This window comes from Melospiza melodia, chromosome 1, assembly GCF_035770615.1.
Source record: "Melospiza melodia melodia isolate bMelMel2 chromosome 1, bMelMel2.pri, whole genome shotgun sequence".
Lineage (NCBI taxonomy): Eukaryota > Metazoa > Chordata > Aves > Passeriformes > Passerellidae > Melospiza > Melospiza melodia.
Window position 1 is genome coordinate 158,000,864 of NC_086194.1, and position 16,791 is coordinate 158,017,654.

General features: G+C 36.8%; 1 protein-coding gene and 1 long non-coding RNA gene across 8 annotated transcripts in view; one reads left to right on the plus strand and one right to left on the minus strand.

The window, feature by feature from the left end:
• TRPS1 (transcriptional repressor GATA binding 1) overlaps positions 1 to 16,791 on the plus strand; it is a 211,201-nt gene that overhangs the window by 157,800 nt on the left and 36,610 nt on the right. The window lies entirely within an intron of this gene.
• Positions 14,006 to 16,791, minus strand: part of LOC134430606 (uncharacterized) — a 7,212-nt gene continuing 4,426 nt past the window's right edge. The window contains exon 4 of the long non-coding RNA XR_010030856.1: positions 14,006 to 15,251. This is a non-coding gene — a long non-coding RNA (uncharacterized LOC134430606). The remainder of the gene's footprint in view (positions 15,252 to 16,791) is intronic.

Below are 16,791 nucleotides of genomic sequence, written 5' to 3' on the forward strand. Positions count from 1 at the left end.
CAGGTCCTGTAGGGCAACTGCTTCTTCCAACACATCAGTACTCTTTGTAAATAATTTACATTTTCCCACATGAAACTTCCTCCTTCCTCCTTCGACTGAGGAGGGACATGGTAAAGAAGAAGGAGTTTTTAGATGCCTTCACACTAAGCTCATTTGTTGTGGAGGGAAATCTCTGTGGTCTGCCAAAAAGCACATCTAAGTGTTCAGTAGTGAGGGACCTTATGATGAGCATTATGTAAGATGGACAGCCACCTTAAATAGTTCCTTGCTACTTTAATTTGTATTTATTATTTTCATGTGTTCTCTCTTCGATAGAGAAAGTTTCAATTTTACCACTTCTTGCACAAGCCAGAGGTAGGCAAAATTTAAGACTAAGTTAAGTGTAACTTCAGGTGCTTCTGCTGGAACGTTGCCATAGAAGAACTGATGCTGTAACTGCTGCCAGTTTTGTTGTGTTTGTGTTAAAACAACACAAGAGGAGTATGTGGGAAAGGAGGATGTAAACATACATACAGGAGGAAGAACATTCTCACAGTCTCATGGATCTTTAAAGGCCAGTCTTGTGATATACCCAATGTTCTCCTGACTGACTCGTTTTCAAGGAAGAAAGTTCCTTGGGTCTTCTTGAAACAGTCACAGATGATGAGGCTGCAGAGATGGAAAGTGGCAAACCTTTCAGTTTCTCCCTGACAGATCCTGAGTTACCTATTGGCACACCTGATTCCTCTTTGGAAGGTGTAACTGCTGTCTTGCCCAAAATAATATGCATAAAAATCTGCAATACAGTCTCTTGCCAATTTCTCTTTCACCTTGATGGAGCCTCCCTTGGCTGTAAGGGATTTGAAATAGCTAGTCACTTTTTTTGTGCAATGGAAAATAAAGAACAGCGCCCAAAGGGTTGAGTTGACCAGGCAAAGTCCTTAAATCATGATGTTGAAATCAGAGGGAGTGGTGAAGTAGCAAAGTTTTCTCTTTGGTGTACTAAATGGATCAGGCCCCAAGTTCAAGTAAACCCTTGATTGTAGCATCTTGGGTAAAGGTTGAAGTTACTGTCTGCTATTTTCCCAGCATATTTCTACAGATGAGAGCAGCAGCAGCAACCTGTGCCCTGAACAAATGAATAATTGTCTGAAGGGTATCACTGAGGAATCTAAAAAGGAAAATGATAATAGTAGTAGTAAGAATAACAATAATAATGAAGAGTTATTCTATTTTAAGCAGAATATTGCCATCAGATACTTTAGAAATGTTAACAGTGAGATCAAATGCTTAATGAAAACATATAGCTATTATTTTGAGCTTAGCTTATATAAACTATCTTTTTGATCTGACATATTTCACCTGTAAATGGAACTATGTTCTTTCTTTACATATCAGTTGATTTCTTTTGATTTGAGAGGAGATGGGCTATTTTATTGGTTAATCTATTTTGAATTGGTAGGGTTCTTGATTTCAGGTTTACTCTTGTGGCTTTCTTGTGATCAGGTATTTGTAACCTTAGTGGAAAGCTTAGAATAATAAATGGAGAAAACATGTTCAGTTTTTTTAAATAGCCCAATGAGCTATTATTGGTCTATAAAGGATTTACTGCTTTGTTCTGAGGGTTTTGTGCTTCATGTAAGTGGAAAGTAGCTCCTAATGTTTAACACAACATAACAGGTATGCACATGTATGGCTGAGCAGACAATCTGTCTTTGCCAAGATTATAGTTTGTCAATCATTCAGCACGAAAGAGATCTTTGGTAATTTGATTATTCCTCCAACCCTTTAACACAAAGCACATTTCAGGTTTGTTTCCTGTTAAGACTGTGTCTTTCTCATGTTATTTGTCCATCTATGTAACTTTTTGAAAGTGTGTTACCATTTAGACTTGATGGAAGAATTCTTTTGAGGAAAAATTTTTGTAAGCAAAGAGAAAAAAATTTCAAAATCAAAATAGGGGTCAAGTTTCAAGACTTCAGAAGGGTGAAGCCCTGAGTGTCAACAAGTATTAAAGAAAACTTAATTTCCCTAAGAAGAAGAACAAAGAAAAATTACAGAAATTCTTTGACATATGATGGAAAAAGTTTATCCTCTTAGTTGTCATTTTAATTCCAGATTTCATCTCCATGTCTCACCAGAAGTAAACTAACTGCAAAGTAGATATATTTAGAATAACTTCTTTCACTATATCCTATGTATGGATGTAATACTTATTTCATGAACCAGAATGTTTCTCCAGTTGACTGTAGGTGATTTAAGGAGAACTGTGATCCAGAGGAAACCTTGTGAGTGTTGTATGTCTCGTTAAGAAGGCTAGGTCCTACCTGAGTTAGTTTTTTACAGAAGTACACAAATCAGAGAAGAAAACTATTTCAACTCGTGTATTTGACATTTATAAGAAGTATTTTTAGGCTTCTTAGAGGTAACTGATTTGCCATATACTTGCATTAAAATTTAGATTTGTAAAGTACCAGCATCATACAGAGTTGAGAGTGACTTAACTGACAAATCTCAAAAAAAGTTGCTGTTAGTGGGAAATGACATTTGATTAGAAATGTTTAGAGGAAAAATGCACAAATACTAATTAAAAGTCCGAAAGCACTGTGATGGTTTAACCCCAGCCAGCAACTCAACCTCACACAGCCACTTGCTTACTCCCTATATCCCCTGTGTCAGGCTGGGGGAGAGAATCAGAAGGGTAAAACTGGGAGAACTTGTGAGTTGGGATAAAGAGCAGGTAAAGCAGAAACCATGTGCACAAGCAAAGCAAATCAAGGAATTCATTCACCCCTTCCCATGGGCAGCCAGGTGTTCAGCCATCCCCAGGAAAGAAGGGCTCTCTCAGTCTAACAATGGCTTGGGAAGATGAATCACATCACTCCACATATCCCTAAATGCCTGGGGGATATTTATAGTTAAGCCCTCCTACCTTGTAGGAAAAAGAAAACTTCAGAGATTATTTCATTTCCAGAAATAGAATGTTCCCGAGTACAAAATGCAAAGTCCTAATAAACATATTTTTTCAACCATGGGGAAAACTCCTGACTAGAAGCTGAATTCTTATAAATTCAGATTAGAAAAGATCAGCTTTGAGAGACTGCCAGTGGGGTCTCTTGATTTATTCAGATCAGAATGGGATGTCTTTCTATAGGACTGCTTTAGCCCAACACACGTTTTAATTAAATACACTTTACTGGGTTATATCCAGTAGCAAGGACTTGAAATTTAGTCCTTTCCAACCAAAAATTTGACATTTCCAAAAATGAATAATGAAATCTTAGTCTCACTAAAATCAGCATCAGTATTTCTTAGTTTCTCTTCTCCTTCCAAACTGGTGGAAAGGTAAAACTAACTTTTTATTCTTTTTCCTGTGATTTCTCGTCTCAGGAGGTAGCAGCCCCCCAGTTCTTTGCATAACCTACTATTCCATATTACTATATGAATTTTCTTGGCTCCAAGACAGATGAGTCTTATCTTAGTGCATATTAACAGGTTAATGCTGTCATCAGTGCTTTACTGAGCTAATGCTAAAAATAATCCAGGACTGGCAAAAAGAGCTATCCACTTTAGTTCAATTGACTTAATGTCATTATCAAGGTGGCCATCTCACTCTTTCATATTCTGAATCTTTATTCTCCCTTCAGGTACAGCTGCTGCATACTCATAAGGCCAAATATTTGCCAATTCAAATCTATTGATTAGACTGTTAATACTCTCTGCTGGGTTAATGGTTGGGCTTGAGGATCTTACAGGTACTTTCCAACCTAAAAAATTCTGTGATTCTGTAATCCTGAGATATCTTCTGCAGTAGAGATGAGTTCTAAGGAAGAAAGCAGCATGTGAAGCAGAGAGCTGGTAAAGGTACTTGATCATTTCTCTCTTCTTTGAAAACTTAAAGCTGAGGTCTCTCTGATCTCGGGGATGTGAATCTCTCCTGCACACTCTGCACTTGCTCAGAGCACAATCTGCCTGTTGGTGCTGATGGGGTTGCCTCCCTGAAAACGAGGCCGTGTGGGATCAGCCAGAGCTGCAGAGCAGGACTGAAACTGGACAGTCCCAATACACTGGTTTCTTCAAGTTAAAAATCTGTATGCATGTATTAGAATCACAGAATATTTAGGGTGGGAATGGACCCTAAAGGTCATCCAGTCCCAGCCCTGCTGCCATGGGCAGGGACACCTTCCACCAGACCAGGTGGCTCAAAGCCATATCCAACCTGGTGTCTAACTAACATGTGTTCAAGGCCAAGTGACTTGTGCAGGAAAATATAACATTTCCTGGTTACAAGTTTGTACATCAATTTTATTTGCGCTAAGCAAGTTTTAGGGTTTTTTTAATCTTTCAGTATTTCATCTTTCTGCTGCTTTTGTTTTTCCTTTGAGCTATAGTCATGCACTTTGCCCCAGACAGGTCTCTAAAATAAAAGAGTAATGAATCCTTCTTTCTAGTTTCAGCTTGCAGCCAGTTCATTGAGATAGATTATATTTCTAAACTCTGGGTGTGAGGTACATGGTCTCAAATGACACATCATGAGAAATATTTTAGCAAATGACGGTTTATTATCACTCTGTCCTTTGAACTGCAACATCATTAAAAAAAGGGGAAAAACCCACATTAATTTAAATACAAAGAATATGGTAGATGATTCTTCTCCTCTATCCAAGGCTTGTTCAAAGGAGTGGTGTCTTCTTTGATTTCTTCTCCATTATATTTCTGTATCAGTACACAGAATTTTGAACAGAGTTGCCTCCACTGACGTATTTTTTCTGGTTTTATTTTGGTTCCTGGATTGCAGTGTGAAACAAAGTGTATATACAAAGCAGATTTTCTGTCCTATCACACTGTGTGATTTGTACAACCCTGAAAATTGAGCTAAATCCTCTGGGTGTGAAGTAAGAAGAAACAGCTCATTCCCTTCTGCTCCTCGAAACCACATGAACTTAAATATTAATGAAACTTTTATGAATCACACATAACACATACTGCCCCTTTGTGCTGAAAAAGGCCCCAGCTTTTATGGTTGGTACTGTACAGTCAGGAGAATAGAAAGCAGAGTCATAAAACTAATTAATACACTTCTGAACTGAGCTGTTTTATTGTGTAGATGCTAATTAAGAATGATAGATCCCAGTGACTGAGTGGCACATAATACATTTGGTCAGCATAAGTGAAAGGTCAGTTATCATTTTGACTCCTTTAAGTGAAAATGTTTTCCCTTATGCCAGTGATTTCAGGAACCACAAATGTCAAAGTGAAATGCCTTATGCCTTCTCTTTCTAGAGTGTGGATTTTTAGTGACATAACAGGAGCACTTGCTTTGTGAAAGCTTTTGATTTGCTGTGGGGTTTCTGACCAAACAATCAGGAGGGAAAAGAAAATTGAAAAAATTAAAAAGTAAATATCAAACCTTGGTGTTGCAAGTGCATTCTCTTCAGGGTGGTTCTCTGAGACGCTGTAAAATGGACTGACTTTCCAAATGGGGCAACCCCTGCTGCCAAAAAATGAATCAATGAGACTGGACACTTCAAAGTTCTCTTTTGGAAAATCTCATCCACTTGATCAAAACGTTCCTTGATGGGTTTAGAATATTTCTAAGTTATTAATTTTCAGAAAAATGGGAAAGGGTAGTTTTAAGTCCAAGACTTGAGATTGATTCAGACATTGCAGCTTTTTACAGCAAGAGAGAAGTCAGAAAGGGAGCTCATGTTCTGGCAGTAGGAATGTTAGACATCTCACAGATGCTCGTACCAGTGCTACATGTTTAACTTCACTTGTCATCTCGGTATTCTTCATAGCTTAGACACCTTCTATTTTTCTTCAGTACTGTATAACTATGATTAAAGTCAATAGAAAAAATCCTGTCCTGAGGCTATTAAGACCCTTAGATATTTTAAAGGGTGCATGCTGAGACAAAAGCATGACATGATTTTTTTGTAAAAAAAGTCAATATTACTTTTAAAATATTGCTTTATTAAATATAATTTGGTATTTTGATCTCATATATATGTCATTTTTTCCTTAAGGATAATCTACTACAATTAAAAAAGAAAACAAAGGGAAAAGTAGGTAAGAAAGGAAGACTTTTAGTTCAGTTCTGTGATGTGTTTTGGGCAGTACCACAACCTCTAGAGTTATAACTGGGGACTGCAGTTAATATTGTAGCTCACATAGCAGCTGAATATTTTAAAAAAAAACAAGCATGAATTGACCATGAGGTGCTATTATACCTCCTGCAGATCCTGTTGCAGTGCAAGAAAAGAATGATGCCGTATTAAAAACAAATAAATAGGAACAGGACTGCTAGTAGCAGTTCATGGTTTTACATACTATTGTTACTCCTATTGAGTGTTTTAAAGAAAAACATCTCCTTGCACAGGAAATTGATACTTGATACTGCTTCTGATAATGTCAGAGTGGGTGTTTGAGTAAATGGGTTTAGCATGCTGTAAAGTGAGTGACTAAGTGAAATTTCTTAGGTAAATGGGTATGATCAGTAATGCTGATCACTAGAGCAAAAGAACATGCAGCAAATGGGAAAGTAAACACAATAACAAAGACAGGGATTTCACCTAAAAGTTGGTGATGGACAGAAATACCCAGCACAGATCAGAGAGTGAGTTGCTCAGTGAAAAGGACTAATAACTGATGTAAATGGCATCTAAATAAAGCCTTTGACCTTGCTAAAAATGAAGAATAAAAATGAATGGGCTTTCAGCTCTTGGAAGAAGGCAGGGAGTGGGCAGGCACAGAGCTCAGGGCAGTCTGGGCAGCGCTCCCGCCGCTCGCCGGGATGCGGGGCAGGAGAACCAGCGATGGAGCCTGGCTTGTGTGCGCAACAGGGACATTGCAACGAGCAGCTCATCGTGTGTTAGTGTAATGCTAACTTACTGGGGCAGCTCTGGGCACACTCCTCAGAAGCCACTAATGACATTGCAGTTGTGTAACTTGAACAGTCTCTGTTCTTGCTCAGACTGCCAAGAATACTGCAACCCAAAAAGCCTGTTACGCAACTGCGAGAGAGAAACTTGTGCTGCTGCAGACAGCCACATCTTGACAATTAGATTTTTGTCCAGACTGGCTTTTCGGCTCATTTTTTATTTTAACAGGACTATGGTTTTCCCATATAGACTTCTTCAGTGTGGCAAAGCGATTTATTTTACCCGGAAGCTGAGCACAGTATTACGGTATAACGGCATCTGTAATTCAACTTCTATTTATCTGCACCTTTCTGAGTAATGAAGCTGCTGACAGCTTTCCAGAAGGTCTAAGATCCACTGCAAAATTATAATCAAGCTAGGTGCTCTTTGGAGAAGAGAAGAAGGAAATTTTTCTGTACAGCATGTTTGTGTGGACCTATAACAGGAAGAAGACACTGAAGAGACCTCATGTATCGCTTGCTTCAGTCCTGCGCAATCACAGGACGTCGCATTGTCCTTTTAAGAATTAGATCACGTTCTATTTTAAAATGCATAGAACTTTTTTCTCTCCCCCTCTGCTGCTATTTTTGTGGAAAGAGTGTTCCAGAAGTCTGCTTGCTATAAAACCATCTTCTCCTTTCTGCCCTCAATTTATGCCTGACCATAATTGATGAAAGACTAGACAAATTACATCATTAATTGTTTATTCTCATTTGTGGTATGCCGTTTATGTGACTGTCATCTTAGTAAACTTCAGTTGTTGAATTACTGACTTTAAAAGACTGAGAAGAATATGTGAGATCTTGAAATTTGAGTGGAAATCTGTTGATTTCCAAGGGATATTTTGGGTTTGTTTTTTGGATGCTGGTAATGCTCAGTTTCAGAAATTGAGTAACCTTTCTCTTTCTTGAGATGAAGATGAGGTCCTTGTCAACACAGGAGAGCACTCACCGAACTGCTAACTGTGCTTGATAATTTACCTGCAGGCACCATAAAATCCATTATGTCTTCAAATATTGATCTTACATTTGATTTGGAGTGTAAGATATCACTTGAACTATTGAGGAAAGTTGTAGGTTTTCTCTGGGAATTAACTATGAGTAATTAAAAGAGATTTTCTGGCTCAAAAGGAGACAGCAGAAGACTGCTCAAAGGGAGATGATTGAAGGGGAGGGAGGTTATTAGTGACATCCACAAAGCATAGTCTAGGGACCAATTTTTTAAACGTCTGCAGCACAAAAAGAAGAGCCCAGCTATACATTTGGGAAATGAGGATGACAATTTCTGCATAACATGGCTGGTTACAGCAGTTGTTAGACAGAAGTAGCTCCTGGAGCAAACCCAAAGAAGTAGCATTCTTGAACCAGATGCTGAGCTCCAGAGTCAGGCTCTTGCTTTCTTCTTCTTTCCCTTGATTTTTGAATTTATTACTGAAAAATGGTCTTTTCTTCAACAAAGCTTGACTCTGGGTAAAGATCTAGAATCTACCTCATTTTTTGTGCAGGTGTTGTACCAGCTAAGCTAGAGGAAAGTATTTCCATGTATGTTTCCAAGTCAATGTGTCCCCAGTTGCTCTGAAATTTTTCTGCACTCACTGTTCTGATTATTTTCTTAAGAGACATTTCAGTGTATTTTGCCTATTTTCCAGGTTCCTGCTGAGCTTATGTAGGAAACAGACAGAGAGTTCTTGAGGCACAGGGAACTCTACTGACTCTGAGGGAGAACTTCATGTAGCTGAGAAGCTTTCAGGTGAAAGTGCAAGCTGCTTTCAGGGTTAATGGCTGCTAAGCATGGCTAATGTAGCTCACAGGTTTGAGTTCAGGCACCTCAGGACAAACTAAATCCTGGTTTAGATACCTAAAGCCTACTTTGGATCTGGACCAAATGCTTTATGTTTGGAGAAATGTTGTGGAGAATATAGGTGCTTCTGAGTTCAGCATGCAGATTCTTAAACTTGATTAGAATGAAAAAAGCAAGAATCTTATGTATAAATTAGTGTTAAAACATATTCAGAATGAGATCTAAGCCTAAAAAATCAAGGAAATCCTGGGGTAGGACTATTACATCAATCTTTCTGTCTTCCTCCACCATACTCAAACTCCCTTTCTCCCAACAATTATGAATGTCTCTGTATCTGCCACTGGGGTTTATTATCTTCATGTGGAACAGTTTATTATCATGATTATCATATACCAATATATACAGTTAAAAAGATGTTGTTTCTGTTATGTTTTTGGCTGCTCAGAGCCTGATTAGTTGACGTTCTGAGCCTGCTGTGAACCTTGCTTAGTTTTCAGTAACATGTCTGGAGACCACTGGCCTTGATGCTGGGGTTGCTGTAACTGTTCTGCTTCTCATGCTCTTTCATTTTTCTTGCCATTTGGAACATGTATTATTTTAGATGAGATAGTTTGGGGTAGTTTAATTTTTTTAATATAATATTGTAAAAACACTTAAATCTTGGTTATTGCTTCCAGCATCCCAAAATAGCATTCTAAATAGATAATGTAATACTGTACTTCTTTTTCTATTATTTATCTAACAAGCCACCCATGGTTTGTAAATTCCATCAAACAATGTCTGCATTGTGAAAAAGAATAACTATTGGTGTCTGTTTTAAAAGTTATTCTGTTTGCTTAGTGGGACTACATATATATTTGAAAACAGCCAACCAAGTTAGGATGAGCTAATGCTTTTTAGTGCTTCTTTTCTTCCTCTTCTAAACTGTTCTTTCCCTCTAAAATACAGAAGTATTTCTAGAAAGATGAGAAGCTTTGTCCTGAGTAGGAATCTTGGCTTCTGAACACCAAACACTCATCTCAGCATTTTGTTACAGGAAACAGCAATTTTCTGTGTGGGACTGGGAAAGAGGATAAATCATAAATAAATTAACACCTTTCAGTTTTTTACACATTTGTGTGCCCTATGCATATTTGATCTAAATATATAAATTATCATTGTGAGACTAGATCCAAAAAAATCAAAGAGCAGTTAAGAATCTCTCTTTTCAAAAGTATTGACAGGTGAGGACCTGAGTGTCTGTTTCTTAAATACAGAGGAAACAAACATTTTAATGTCTGGCCTGTGACTTTCAAAATGAAGCATATTAAAGAAGTTCATGTTTTTCAACTATGTAGTCATTGCAATATTTTAGCATTTGAAACTACTTTAATGAGTGTCAATTGTGTAGCATGTTGCATTTTACTAGACTCACAAGAACTAAATATAACACTCAGATTTCCAGGAACTCATAAAAGATCCTTATTTTGTACAGAAGAAGGCATTTTTAAAGTGTCTTAAAGCACAAATGTTTTACTTGTAGTTCTGTGTGTGATAAGAGTTATTACTACTATGTGTGCACAGTTACTAGATCTGTGCATGGCATCACAGCAATATAGATCCCCATTGTTAAGTATTTTCCATGCATTTAAAATAGGATTAATGGATTGTTTGCATGGCAGGTTCTATTTCCAATTTGGAGTTTAAATCTGCAGGTATGTGCTGTTTACAGCTGAGGCAGTCACTTGTTGATCTTTGCAAGAATTTACATTTAAATTTATCAATACTGAAAATGTTTAATTTGCAAATTACTCAGGTCTTTACAGTAGTGTTTAAAAATGAGGTAGGTAGTTTTTATGTTTATATTGTTATTAAACATATTATGCATTTTAGGAGTGTTTGCCACTTAGGCAATAAGGAATGTATGTGTAAAGTTGACACTGTTGTTCAAAGCAAAAGAAAGCAGAGTCCCATCTTTTTTATTTGTCTCATACAGGCTCCTGCACAGTAGCAGGAGAAGCAATGTATATTTACAAATAGAGAAAAAAGGAATATGAAAACTCAGATTTAATATTTGATAGTTTATTCAACCCTGTTATCACCATGAGATTAATGTAATCAAAATGACTGTCCCACCATAATAGTTTGTGGACTAGAAGTGATTAGGTACATTCTGAAATTTATGTTTGTGTTTATATTTTAGTTAGTGGTTTAGGCTATGAAATTTTGGCCCTGGGGTTAAACCTAAAGGTTTTCAAACCAAGAAATCCATGGCTAAAAAATGTTTGGTGGGAGGGAATAACGTAATTACACACAGGTTTTTGATAAACAGCCTAAATTCTACTTCAAAGGACAGATGTGTCCTTAATAATCTGAACCATTTGCATTTTCAGATTAAACCCTGCTTGATTGCATTGTACTTGATACATATACTTAAATCTATATGTTAAATGTTATACTTTGATATAGAGCATATTGTTTGACTTTGTTCTTATGATCTGACAAGCTTCATTATATAATAAACTAGTTTAAATAAATCTTAAAGACATAAAAGTGTTCTTGACACTAAAAAAAAATTTGAAGCACACAAATGATATATTGGTTAGATGTTCCAGAGAGAGTCAAAGCTTTTTTTCATTCAGATCTTTGAACATGTGTTTTGAATAAAGCTGTAAGGCATTTTCCAGTAACCAGTGTTGTATTACAAAAATGAGTAAAGTAAAACAAAAGGAAAACATGTTTCAACATTTTATTCAGTATTGTCACACATTGTTGCACATTTCCAGCTGGAAGTAAATGTGACATTTGTAATGCTAATTTTTCAAACCTAACCTTTTATAACATATAAAATATTACTTGGGATGGTGTGCCCTTGTGAAAAGAGCAGGAGTAATGAAGTACTCGATCAGGGTTCAATTGGATTCCTAATGGCTTGAGTGCAATTACACTGCCAGTTGGTTGCAATCAATCAAAACCATTTTTGAATTGTTCTCTTAAACTGTATCTAGTGTTAATTGCTGATAAGCAGGTTACAGAGCACTTGACCTGATATAGTAGCAGTGCGTGTGTCTCACAAACAACAAGTGATGCTGTTCATGCTGCTTGTTTGCCCCACGTGGGGAAGACCCCCTGATTTGTTAATACAGAAGAACACACTGTGGCTTTGCTCCATAGTATGTGTGATGGAAAAATGTGAATGTAAGAGTAATGCAGCAGCATGTAAGGAAAATGCAGTATGTAATTTTAGTGTTAGGTATGTAATACTGTTAATTGTGGGCTGCAGATATATTAACTAACTAAAAAAAAATAACTCATTGAGTTGCTCCCCATTTTCATCTGTCATAATGACAAATTGCCAGGCTGTGTTGACTCAGAGAGGGAAAGCAGAGGAGAAGCAAGAAGGGAAAAAGCACATGCAAGCAATTCGGATATTAAAAAAAATGGCAAATTAAAGAAAAAAAAGAAAGAAAAAAATCTTACAATTAAGCTATAATGGAATTTATGGAAAGATGGATATAATTTATTTTGGTTTTATTTGTCCAGGGCCATAACATGTTAGCCTGGGAATATAATCTAAACCATACCGCATTCAATGTCGCTAATGGGACATTTATGCTAACAGGACTTACTCCCATACTTCAGGACAGGAAAAATATGCTCTAACATTTCATTGCAAGGCATTCCTCTGAAAATGAAAGCTAATTAAATATTTTTTACTGTTAGTTTAAGGTATCATACACCTGTAGACCTTTAATCCATGTGAAAAACGGTAGAACTCAGCAAATGTGGTACTTGAAGCAAGGCTGACAGTCCCAGGAGGCTCAGTACCTCTTCACTAGCCAGTACCAAATTTCTACCTCACTACACCTCAGCAGGTGACATTTTGCTATGACTGTGGCAGTACGAAAGTGTTTCACTATTTGTGTTTGATCCCACTATTCCCTACCTGACTCTGGTAGCACAAATGCTGTGCAATTGTCGCAAGACAGGGTGGGTGCCCATGTGCTTTTTTTACAAGCTGGGTTAATGCTTACATTTAAAAGTTGTTCCAGTTAAAGTCAGCAACAATAATTACATTCATCTCACTCCAAGAATATCTGCTTGTTTCCTGAACAAGTTATTTATTAAATATGTGTCTTTTTTGATGATGAAAAACCAGTAAGGATTCACTCTGTAACTGTACTCCTTAAACACATCCCAAGCATCACCAGGTAAGTTTGTTGCTTAAAATATTGGCTTCTTCAATATTTAGCCTGCACCTCTACTTCAGATTCCCAGCTTGGCAGGTGTATAGATCAAGTCCTCATTTTTTCAGAAACTAAAACAAGCACAGTTTCGTTGCACAGTGAAAACTTGCAGCTAGAAAAGGAAAAGCAGAAAGAAGGATTTTTTTTTTTAAAAAAAAACCAAAACCAGTTAAGGACAAAACACACTTCCAGATGGTCTCTCTTATATTTTACTGCTTTATATACAGGGCCATCTGTAACTCTTTAGTTAATTTCCACTGGTCTAATTCTGTACTTGCATGTATGTTTCTAGAATAGATTTGACCGAAATATGGGGCTTTTATGTACTGTTTGTGGGATATTTTCAGAGTAATATATAACAGACCTTGGCTGCTCTGCCCTTTGTGTAGATACAGAATGCCAAAGGGTAGGGGAATGGCCTCCTCTCATATCTTACCCGATTCTTTGGAGGCTTCTTAAGTCAAAGGTGTGCAACAAGAAGATTTGGTTTGTCACGTGTACATACAGTGGGAAGCTCTGCATGTTCATTTGAATCCCCAGTATTTGTAATGAACATGCTTTATATGAGTGTTTAAAACCTCTATCCATTTACTGCATTTAAAAATACCTCTACTCTCTTTTCCCAAAGAGAGTCATTTAGAGCTTTCAAGATAATGGTGGGAAAATTTTGTGCAGAGGCATTGATGTAATGACATCAGCATTTTTTCTCTTCATGTGCCAGTTTTCAAAAGACTTGAAATTGCAGAGTGAATTTTTGGTCCATTCATTTTTACTTGACTATGTTGAAAAAAAGGGAGCAAGCATGAAAACATCAACTTGTTTGAAGTGTTTATCAGTCATATTTTATTTTTAAAATGTCTTCTCACTTCATATAACTTAGATTGTAAAGTAAAAAACAAGTAAGAAATATATCAAAATAATCCAATCTGTTAAAATGGCCTTAATGTAGACAATGCTTTCTGCATTTGAAGTATTTTTAAATATTTGTTCTCTATAAGCTATATAGAGCAAAGTAATTACTTCTGTTACCTCATATATTCAGATTTCACTATCCAACTTTTATTTCTTACTGTGTTTTTAAATGTATTTTACTTTTAATGGTTTTCTTTCTTGAATTTAGGAACATTATGCAGTTCTCTGTCTGAGCCTTAGACATGCAAAGAAATAGGTAACCTTTTTGTCTCTGACATAATTTTTCTTTCTTCTTTTTGTAAGACTAACATTTAGAAGAACAGTAACATTGCAGTTGTCTCTGTCTCCTTGTAGATCTTTCATAATGGGTGCTTTCAGGCAATGAAAACCACAGAGCATATGGATCAAAAAGAATGGGATTCAGGTGATGAAAGCAATTGTTTCTTGTTGCCTGTCTTGATTTTCTTTTTAGTTTGTGCCGAAAGGTTGAGGTTGAAGTCAGATGATAAATTTCCAAGGTCCTTGGATGGTTTAAGCATCCTCATGTTCTTGGAAAAGATAGCTGACTCCATTTTCATACTAGTTTCAGCTGGAGATTTTAGTTTTTCTTGCTGGGAAATCCCATAATTTCTTTCTATGTAAATAGTGATAGTGAACAACAAATGTTGCTCTGATCTTTCACTTGGATTTAAGGGGTTTTCCTCATTAACTAAGCCTGGGAATAACAAAAATCTGATGTGTCTGGTGCCAGAGGATGATTGTTACATATATTCCAGTTTATGGCGAACACTACTGGTCAGAAATAAGTGTCTGTGCCTGAAAAACAGTTCTAACCCGACTGTGGACCTAGATACCTTCAATGGAAGACAGCAGTCCCAACACATTGGGCCATCCTAGTGCTGCTGTGCTACTTTGGTGTTTCATCTACCTGACAATATATCAAGTGGAAAGGGTTGTTCGTTTTTTTAATTCAGCAGTTTCTGTAAAGTGCTCTCTGCAATCCACTACTGCTCTGCTGTTTTAAAACTAATTACAGAAGTGTAGGCATCAGCTATCATGAAGAGGAAGGATAGGGAGAGTTGGTAGGGGGCTCTGGAAAGAGTGGTGAGCGTGGCTTTAGCTGGGACATTTTTCTGGCTGCCAGAGTAAGAGAGCAGGTGTTGGTATTTATGTTCCATCTGTGTAAATTGACAGTGGGTATCTGTTTGGTTAGTTGTTCATATGATCTAATTCTGTGCAACATTTGAGCACCTACATGATGCAAAGCACAGAGGGGCAGGCCACTCCGGCAGTCCTGTGGGATGTGATGTTGCCCTTGGCTGCTGCTGAATCTCTCTTACCAGGAAGTCAGTAAGGATGCCAGCATGTTCCTCTTTTTCTCTTCACTGTGTTGTTCTTCATGCTTTTATTCTTACTTCTCAAAAGAAAGAAATAAATATCTGTGTTGGCTGCAGCCCTGTAACAACTTTCCCTCAAAGTGATAGGCAATATAAATGGCAAAATGATATTTTTCAGAATTACGCATCTCAGACAGGCTGCTATAAATTCACTGACATTGTAATCACAGATACTGAAAATAGAAGGATAAACTTTGTTTCCAAATGAGGAGTTTGCTGTGCTTTTCCTGCTCTTCTTAAGTTAGTTGTCTTATAGTCATCAGGGTGTTATTTGAGAGCCTCCAACTATCAATTAAATGTGACTTTCAGTCTCTTGTAGAACCTTATGGTATTTTATTCAAACATTCAGTCTGTCTTCTTCAGCTTATTTTATTTCAGGATTTCATAATTTTGGAAAATAGGCAGTCTAATCTAGTCTATACATCTTTCTGCAACATCTACTGGAATGACATAGTAAAGAGCTGTGAGTCCTAAGAGTACTGGCACACAGCTCTTATCAGTGGGGAAATTTTATTGGAAAGAAGGGAAAGAAAAACCCCAAAGAAGGCAACATACTGTTGCTGTCACAACCCACTTTCAGAGCCAGGTTTGATTGTGGATTCATCTTGCTTTATCTTTCAAAAACACAATTGTATTTGATATCATTAATATTTAGTTTCCAGAAATTTACAGTGTTTTCTTTCTGCTTCTCTGTGGGAACATCAGAGTAAGTCAATGGCATTCAAAATCTTATTGTGCATCTACAATGCCTGTTGTTCAAAATACATCCAGTATACAGCTGATGTGGCATTTGAAGATGTCATTTGAAGTTTGTTAGTTGGCTGGGAAATATTTAGGTAATAAACTTGTATAGACTTTACTGCTGTAAAGTAATAAATAGCTGATAAAAAAGTAATGGTCTGTAGGCTCAGTGCATTCCTAAGTGCCCCAAAATTCATTGATTAAATCCTCAAATGAACCTAACAGTAATTGTGACAACTTGCATCACTAATGTAATAACCTGCAAAAGATAAATTATGAAAGAATTGCTGCTACTAGAGTTGTGCTCACTGTCTGAGTAGGGGCTATAGACAAATGTAATTAGACTTAGTGGCTGCTTGAAGTAATTTTTTTCCAGACACAAGGAAAAAAAATGTGATGAGAGTACAGCATCTTTGAGATACATAAGAAACATAATTCCATAGGACAGTTATATTATTAAAAAAGTATTATGTTGTCAGATTGGAAATGTGCATTTAAAAGACATTAAAATTAGTGCCCACACAATATGGTACCACCCAATTCGAAGATTAAAACAGAGCCAATTTAAGAGCATGAAGGGAGGTTTGAATATACTTAGCTTATTTATGTATAGCCATAGAGATAATCAGTTTATCATGTTTTTTAAAAGAAAATTGTATTAATAGAGTTGCCATGAAAGTAAAAGTAATTGAGAACAGTATTATAGCAGTATTATAAATGCTGATGAAAGAACCAGTGGTTAGAATTCTCTTGTGGAATTAAATATGTCAAAACAACTTGTACACAGTGGAGCAAATTTTGTGTAAAAGCCAACAG